This window comes from Nyctibius grandis, chromosome 3 (genome assembly GCF_013368605.1).
Source record: "Nyctibius grandis isolate bNycGra1 chromosome 3, bNycGra1.pri, whole genome shotgun sequence".
NCBI classification, from domain to species: domain Eukaryota; kingdom Metazoa; phylum Chordata; class Aves; order Nyctibiiformes; family Nyctibiidae; genus Nyctibius; species Nyctibius grandis.
This window is the reverse complement of record NC_090660.1, coordinates 80,546,889-80,556,256: the sequence shown is the minus strand read 5'-3', so window position 1 is coordinate 80,556,256 and position 9,368 is coordinate 80,546,889.

Genomic DNA, 9,368 nt, shown 5'->3' with positions numbered 1-9,368 from the left:
TTCCATATTTATAAACATTAATGAGGTCACCCCTCAGTCTCCTCTTCTCTAAGCTAAAGAGACCCAGCTCCCTCAGCCTCTCCTCATAAGGGAGATGTTCCACCCCCTTAATCATCTTCGTGGCTCTGCGCTGGACTCTCTCTAGCAGTTCCCTGTCCTTCTTGAACTGAGGGGCCCAGAACTGGACACAATATTCCAGATGCGGCCTCACCACGGCAGAGTAGGGGGGGAGGAGAACCTCTCTTGACCTGCTAACCACACCCCTTCTAATACACCCCAGGATGCCATTGGCCTTCTTGGCCACAAGGGCACACTGCTGGCTCATGGTCATCCTGTTGTCCACTAGGACCTCCAGGTCCCTTGCCCCTACGCTGCTCTCCAACAGGTCTGTCCCCAACTTGTACTGGTACATGGGGTTGTTCTTGCCCAGATGCAGGACTCTACACTTGCCCTTGTTATATTTCATTAAATTTCTCCCCGCCCAACTCTCCAGCCTGTCTAGGTCCCTCTGAATGACTGCGCAGCCTTCCGGTGTGTCAGCCACTCCTCCCAGTTTTGTGTCATCAGCAAACTTGCTGACAGTGCACTCTATTCCCTCATCCAAGTCATTAATGAATATATTGAATAGAACTGGTCCAGTACCGACCCTTGAGGGACTCCGCTAGACACAGACCTCCAACTGGACTCTGTCCCATTGACCACCACTCTCTGGCTTCTTTCCTTCAGCCAGTTCACAATCCACCTCACTACCCGACCATCCAGACCACATTTCCTCAGTTTAGCTGCGAGGATGCTGTGGGAGACCGTGTCAAACTCTTTACTGAAATCGAGATAGACCACATCCACAGCTTTATCATCATCTATCCACCGGGTTACGTCCTCATAAAAGGCTATCAAGTTGGTTGAGCAAGACTTCCCCTTGGTGAAGCCATGCTGAGTGCCCCTAATGATCCCCCTATCCTTGATGTGCCTAGAGACAGCATCAAGGACAAGTTGTTCCATCACCTTTCCGGGGATGGAGGTGAGGCTGATCGGTCTATAGTTACCCGGGTCCTCCTTCTTGCCCTTTTTGAAGACTGGAGTGACATTCGATTTTCTCCAGTCCTCAGGCACCTCTCCCGTTGCCCACGACTTAGCAAAGATGATGGAGAGTGGCCTAGCAATGACTTCCGCCAGCTCCCTCAGCACCCGCACGTGCATCCCATCAGGGCCCATGGATTTATGGACGTCCAGATTGCTTAATTGGTCCCTGACCCAGCCCTCATCTACCAAGACAGATTCCTCCTCTATCCTGACTTCTTCTGGGGCCTCAGGGGTCCGGGGCTCCTCAGGACAGCCTCCAGCAGTATAGACAGAGGCAAAGAAGGCATTCAGTAACTCCGCCTTCTTTTTACCCTCTGTCTCCAGGGCCCCCACCTCATTCATCAGTGGGCCTACATTGCCTCTAGTTTTGGCTTTACCTGCAATGTATTTGAAGAAGCCCTTTCTGTTGTCCTTGACCTCTCTTGCAAGGTTTAATTCCAAGGAGGCCTTAGCTTTCCTAGTTGCCTCCCTACATCCTCTGACAACAGACTTATATTCCTCCCAAGTGGCCAGCCCCTCCTTCCATGATCTGGACACCCTCTTCTTCCACTTGAGTTTGCCCAGCAGTTCCCTGTTTAACCATGCAGGGTACTTCCTTGACTTCCTACCTGTTGGGATGCTCTGATCTTGAGCTCGGAAGAAGCAGTCCTTGAATGCTAACCAACTATCTTGGGCCCCCTTACCTTCTAGTACCCTGTCCCATGGGATTTCCCCTAGCAATTGCTTGAAAAGGCCAAAGTTGGCCCTCCTGAAGTCCAGGGTTGCAATTCTGCTAGCTATTCTGGTCCTGCCACATGAGATCCTGAACTCTACCATCTCATGGTTGCTACAACCAAGGCTGCCCTCAACCTTCACCTCTTCAACCAGACCCTCCTTGTTAGTGAGGATAAGATCCAGCAGCGCTCCTCTCCTAGTTTGCTCATCCTCCATTTGCATCAGAAAGTTATCATCAACGCACTGGAGGAACCTCCTGGACTGAGGATGGCTGGCTGAGTAGGCCTCCCAGCAAATATCAGGGTAGTTGAAATCCCCCACAACAACCAGGCCCTGTAATTGCGAGACTGCTCTCAGCTGCCTGTAGAAGGCCTCATCACCTTCCTCATCCTGATCTGGTGGCCTGTAATAGACACCCACAACAGTATCACCCCTGCCAGCCTGCCCCTTAATTCGCACCCACAAACTCTCAACTCGCTCCTGATCCGCCCCTGGACAGAACTCAATACATTCTAGCTGCACACTCACATAAAGAGCAACTCCACCACCTCTCCTTAGTGGCTTGTCTTTCCTGAACAGGACATAGCTATCCATGACCACATTCCAGTCATGCGAGTCGTCCCACCAAGTCTCTGTGATTGCCACTAAATCATAGCCCCCCGACCGAACATGGATTTCCAGCTCCTCCTGTTTATTCCCCATGCTGCGTGCATTGGTGTACAGGCATTTCAGGGAGCGAGCTGAGCACACCGATTTCACCCCAGGGGGATGGGAGGCCTCCTGGTCTACCTCAACACTAGAGCGTTGCCCCAGTGGTGCAAGCCCAGCTACTACCCCATCCCCCTTCGAATCTAGTTTAAAGCTCTCCGAATGAGCCCTGCTAATTCCTGTCCCAGAACCCTTTTGCCCCTACAACATAAACCTTTCCCATGTATTACGGTCACGCCTGGTGTCTTATAAAACCAGCCATTATCAAAGAACCCAAAGCCCTGTCTGTAGCACCAGTCTCGTAGCCAGGCATTAATAGAGAGAATCCTACTATTCCATCCCACGTCATCACCTGAAAATGGAAGGAGGGAGGAGAAAACAACTTGTGCCCCAGACTCTTTCACCAACCGTCCCAGGGCCTTGTAGTCTTTCTTCATCCCCCTCAGACTACAGGATGCAGCTTCTTCCCCACCTGTCTGGAAGATCAGTAGGGGGTAGTAGTCTGTGGCCTTCACCAGGTTGGGGAGTTGCCTGGTGATATCCCTGATTCGGGCTCCAGGCAGGCTGCAGACCTCCCTGTGATGGGGGTCAGCTCTGCATATTGGGCCCTCAGACCCCTTTAGGAAGGAGTCTCCAACCACTAAAACTCCTCTCTTCTTCCTTGTGGAGGAGGTAGCTATACGCCTGTCAGGTTTTTCTGACTGTGGTGGGACCTCTGATATAGGTTGCCTCTCCACCACATCCCCATTGGACCGGCTGTATTCCACTAGGGCTTCATATCTATTGCTCAGAGGCACCTGCGGAGGCAAAGTAGGCAAGGAGGGCATTCGTCTTTTGCCACGGCCATAGACTTGCCTCCACTCACTCCTCTCCTCTAAGTTATTGTTTTCCACCTGAGAGGGGCAGAGTACAGGGGTCCCTCGATCCTGGGAGCTCTCCGGCAGGTGCTCCCATTTTTGTTGCAGGGAGGGCAAAGCCTGGCTCCACCAGTCTATCACCATTTCAGCCTCCCGAATGCTCCTAAGCCTTTCTACTTCGGCTTGAAGCCTTTCAACCTGGCTTTGCAGCTGTGCCGCTCAGCCGAGCAGATCATCTACCTGCTCACAGCGCACACAGCCCCCTGACACCACAGAGATGCTGTAGCATTCCCTGCAGCCGGCAACCTGCACCATTGCCTCCTTCCGTGGGAGCTCTGTCTGGGTTCCCACATCCATTTTGGTCTTCTTCCGCCGGGTAGATACCATTGTTCTTTCACTGAGCTGGGAAACACCTGTTGGTGACACCCCTGGTTCACAGGTCCTTGGCACCTTCCTCACCTTGTGCACTGGGAGGGAGTCAGTGCCCTCCCCAACGAGCTGCAAACGACTGCAGCCTCTCCTGCCCTGGGACACACCCAGTCACTGCTGACTCACACAGTCACTGCTGACTCTCCCTCTCCCCTCTGGGCACAGACTAGTCCCTGTCCTCCAGGAGGCTTTTTATCACCCAATCAATCAATCAATCACCCAATCAACAGGGGGTGGTGCGTGATATGAAATCTCTTTTTCAGTGATATGAAATCTCTTTTTATTTCTACTAGTAACCTGTCCCTAAAAGAATTTGTATAATGTCTCAAATATTTACTGCTTTCATTTAGAGATTTTATATAAAGAGCTGCTTTTCTTCTTCCGGAGCTTTGATTATCCTTGAAATATTAGGTTAAGTTAGATCAACTTTTTTCAGTCTTAAATTGGATAGCCTTACATTTGATGGGGTTTTTTTCGTTGGTTTGGTTTTGTTGTGTTTATTTTTTTCCTTTTAATTGAAACTCACAAGAGAAATGCAGGAAATGCAGAAATTAAATGCGTGTCTACTTCAGTGAATGCACCTGTTCCAAATTTGATTATGTACTTTTTTGAGTAATTGCTCTTTCTTCATTTACTAATGATGGTGGCTGGGTGAGAGAAATGAAGCTTATTCTTTCCATTGGCAAGTTACTAGTAATATCAATATGAATAATATTAAGAGTCTAAATGGTTTTGGTAACTGTTAGGAAAAATCCGTGCTCCTGAAAAACCTATCTCATTGCTTTAGCAATGATGGTAGGAATAATGGAAATTTAAAGTATTTGCTGTGATTCAGAAGATATTTGTCTTCATTTGTTAAGTAACACAGCCACATGATACGTTAATAGATTACATTGGAATGAAATGTGTTTAGATAGATGATGAGGGTGATTTGACTTTGGGGCATGAGGTATATTTCAGGAAGAAACTTGTTGGCTTTTTCGGATTTGTCACCAAAGGTTTTTATAAGATACTGTGAAGTCACTATGTCCATAAAGATATTGTAAATGTGGAATTGAGGTAGTTGCAAATATGTTACAGACTAACTCAGTAGACTAAGGTATCTCAAACAAACCATTGAATACATGTAAGCAAACAAATAAATTGAAATTTTGGGTCTATGAAAGAGACACTGTTGGAGGAAAATGCTTCACAGGTTTATCCAAGATGACACCTTCAGTATCGGTTGGTAATTTTGTTTTACAAGTCCAAGGGCCTGTCACTATGTACAGAATAACAAACTGCTGGTAATATTTTGCTTTAGAAGGGTGCTCTTTGGTTCTAATAATAATGATAACTTTACTAAGTTTCTGTTGAAATAAACATATACTTTCTATACAACAAAGTGGTGGTCAGAAATTCACCAGCAAAAGTGGCAAAGATTAACTAGGCACTATAAGATCTCAGTTCAGTTTCAGAATCACAGAATCACAGAATTGTTTTTGTTGGAAAGGACCTTTAAGATCATCAAGTCCAACCATTAACCTAGCACTGACAAGTCAACCAGTAAGCAATATCCCTAAGCACCACATCTACTCATCTTTTAAATATCTCCAGGGATGGTGACTCCACCACTTCCCTGGGCAGCCTGCTCCAATGCTTGATAACCCTTTCTGTGGAAAAATATTTCCTAGTATCCAATCTAAACCTCCCCTGGCACAATTTGAGGCTGTTTCCTCTCATCCTATTGCTTGCTACCTGGGAGAAGAGTCTAACACCCTCCTAGCTACAACCTCCTTTCAGGTAGTTGTATACAGCAATAAGGTCTCCCCCGAGCCTCCTTTTCTCCAGGCAAAACAACCCCAGTTCCCTCAGCCACTCCTCATAAGACTTGTTCTCCAAGACTTGTTCTCTTCAGAGTCAGCAGTACCTTCCTCTCTATGTTCAAATACAGCTGTTCCAGGCTTCTCAGGCAGATTTATCCCAGCTGCTTGCATAATACTTTAATTTATTATCATATGGATTATGTATCGATAGTTGTAAAACAGCAATTGTTTTCAGAGGTGCTGTATAGAACAATGTAGAAGACTATAAAATGTTATAATCAGTATGGTAATAAGAGAATTCTGGTGCAAATCCCTACATATGACCCGAATTTGCAATGCATGACATAAAAAAAGGATGAATACCCTGCTGATCTGCTGTAATTCTGCCATCCTCTAGAAGGAGCAGTGATGATAAGAATGAAAAAGTATTAAAGGACATTGTTTATTTCACATGGGATCCAGTATTACATTTTAAGAAGGAATGTATATTTGGCATTTCAAGTGGATTGAAGAAGTGTACATGAAAATACAGATTTGGGCCAATGATTTTCATGGTCATGTTAAAAACCATCTTCCCCTTTCATTATCAGAATTATTTCACAGCTGTGCTCTAGAAGTGATAGTTCAGACCCTTTGGCATTGGTCACCAGTCAATGAACTAGGTGACTGGAATAATGTTGGAATCTTATGACTCTGGACCTTATTAAATTAAGGTAAAAAATGTCTTTTCATTCTTTTTTTCTTATGCTCTAAGGGCAGGCAAAGTTACTATTATGTCCAATGATTATCATCCTATATTCACCTGTGCTCTTAAGTCTGTGCCATAAATCCAATTTGTATGTATGGATTCATACAGTGTGAGACTTTAGTGGGACCCTAAACAGTGTTAAAGAGCAAAGAATGCGGCCCCTTATTTTAAGAAATCTTGATCTATTACAAGTACAACTTCTATTTCAAAAGCAAGACCAAAAATTTTTTTCTCCTATCTATTTTGCAATCGCTCAACATGCATTTCTCATTCAGTTGCACAGACTGCTCTGACCTAGAGATTTCACATCATAAAACAAAAAGTAATTTGTTATTTCAATTGCAGTACCTTCTAGAGGCATTAACTGAGATGAGGTAATTCTATATATTAGACATACTTGTTTTAAGAGATTGGTCCCAGCATTCTTAAAGACCTGGACTAAGATCTTCTACAGCCTAGTTACTCTTTGCATCAGTACTCCTTTTGCTGCAGAGTTACTTCAGAGGCTAAGAAATACAAAGGAAGGGTTATTGTTTTTATCATTATTGTCTCTATTTTTCAGAGCACCTCTTAGTTTTGCCCAAGCCTTGAGGAAGTCTGTAGGAGAATCAAAGTTTTTGATTAAGCAGAGTAATTTCGATAACATTCTTTATGGCTTTTGACTGAAATAGTTCTCACCTAGATTCTTTCAGTAGGATAAATCAGCACACATTTCATGCTTTGGTATATCATAAAATGCAAATTCCCTGGAAACTCACAGTAGCTGTCAAATGTTAATCATTTACACCACTGTCAGTCCAAAAAGACACCTGCTCCTGCACATGTGCTCTTGTGATATTAAAAATAGAGAGGAAAAAACAACACGATCCAATAGAAATGTGGTTTTCCTATAATGGGTCTATTGGAACTTTTTCCTGCTTATTTTCTGATTTTGCACTGTCAACTATTTAAATTTCACAAGTTTCCCTTGTACAGGATGCAATAAAAAGATGTAAACTTAAGCGTGAATTTCTATGCTTGTTAAAGGTGTTAACTAAAAGATAGACACTATCAGTAAATGTCACGAAATGTCTTTACTTAAAAGCTGTTACCCAGGAACAAGCAATTAAATGCTATTTAGAACTGGTTGAATACTCATCATTTTTGTCTTCCTCATACTGAGGCCCATAACTATTTCCATCCTAGGTTTTCAGAGAAATGACTGCAGAAATAGGGAAAACCAGATACTTTTATGCCTTATTTTAAAAGTGCTACTAGGATTAATTGCCATGAGTGCAATGCCATCTGTCAGTGTCCCACAACAACATATCATGAATGCATCCAATTAGCAAATTCAGGATGCAGTTTAATTAATCAAATGTAAAGCTTCAGATTTAAGACCCCTTATGTCTCTATTCTCCTCAATAACTTCTTACTTCATTTAACATGGTGTCATCCCAGCCCTCTTTGTTCTGCTCTTTGCATTATCTCACCTTCAGTTTGCATCTCAAAGTTGCAATTAGAAAATTATATTTTTCCAGTTTTATGCATTTTGCCTAGTATATATATGAAGAGATAGTTTAGAACTATGGTAAGTAGTCTTTTTATTCAAAGTAGGACCTAACTAAAAAGATTGATTATATACTTGACCTTCACATTTGAAAGATCAAAATATTTCTGGCTATTGCTGCTTAGGCTTTATTCACTTACAGGTTCAAACAGCAACAAATTGCATTAAGCACAGCAATAACCTTCATTAGTTATCTTTTATTCCTCCAAAGAAACAGTCTGGGAGGCTCTCCGTGTTTGCCTATGTACATTTGTGATTCAGTGAAAGTCCATAGCATTGTGTTGGAAGAGAACACTATGGAAATTGTTTTCTAAGCTTGGATTATATATTATTTTGCAGTAGCAGATTTTTTTTTCAAAAGATGTGATAAATAACTTTATTGATAAATAAATCTTACTCCTATAAAACTGCCATGATGTGACAGAATATTTCCAAAGCACATATTATTCCTGGTGGTGATGGCAGAAATTTTAAACATGCTCAACTATTTGATCCTGTAAGAATGATTTTATAGCTTCTCTTTTTGTTCAAATGGTCAGTAGTAGATACTAATTCTATCTCATAATTTCATCCTGCTGCTGTCAAAATGATCACAGTGGAAAATATTTCTTTCTGAGGATGCTGTACAAGTATAGAAATAGCATTTCTATGTCTAAAATTTTTGTTTTGAATGAACTGGTGCTGGTTCATTGTGAGCTAATAAATAGTAATCACAGTACTGAGGAAGATGTCTGGTATCCAAAGCAGGAAGATGAGATAGAGATTTTTTTTTTTTTTCAGATGTTATGGGGACAGCCTTACATTTTGATGGCTGTTTACATTGATTAGTGGTCTCCTTTTTCATCATTTGTTTGAAGATAAGTCCAGAAATATATTAAAAAAAAATACAGATCAAGAAATATAGTGATTAAAATGACCTCTTGATACTTGCAGCTGTCATTCATCACTCATCATCTACTGTTCCTAAATGTTATGTAGCTGTATTAGCACCCTGAACGGAATAAGGGTTGTTTGCATCTCATCCTGGAATTAGGGCTATTGAGACAAATGTCTTTCTGAAGGTCCTTTGACCTCTTCTTAATCTATGCTAATTGGTGGGTCACTATTCTGGAACAAAAAAATAGCAATCAAAACCTCAATTAAAATGATGCTGAAATGGTTCTCATTCATAACCCTGAATGCTGGCACCCTGAGTTCAGTGACTGGAACCCCTAAATCTCATTTCCTTAGTCTCTCTCACATATACATATTCTTTGATCCTTTCTGTGACAGTGTTTGTGTTGTAATAAAATTACAGGCTATTTCGTACACCAGCATGTTTAAGATGCAAGACAAGAGTGATGAATGAATATGTGGAGAGCTGACCTAAGTTCAGCCCTGTGATCAATATTACAGATTAAAAAAATACAGATGTTTAAGAAATACCTCTCATTGTTAAGCAAGACTTACTTGTATTTCTGTTGCTTCCCTGATGT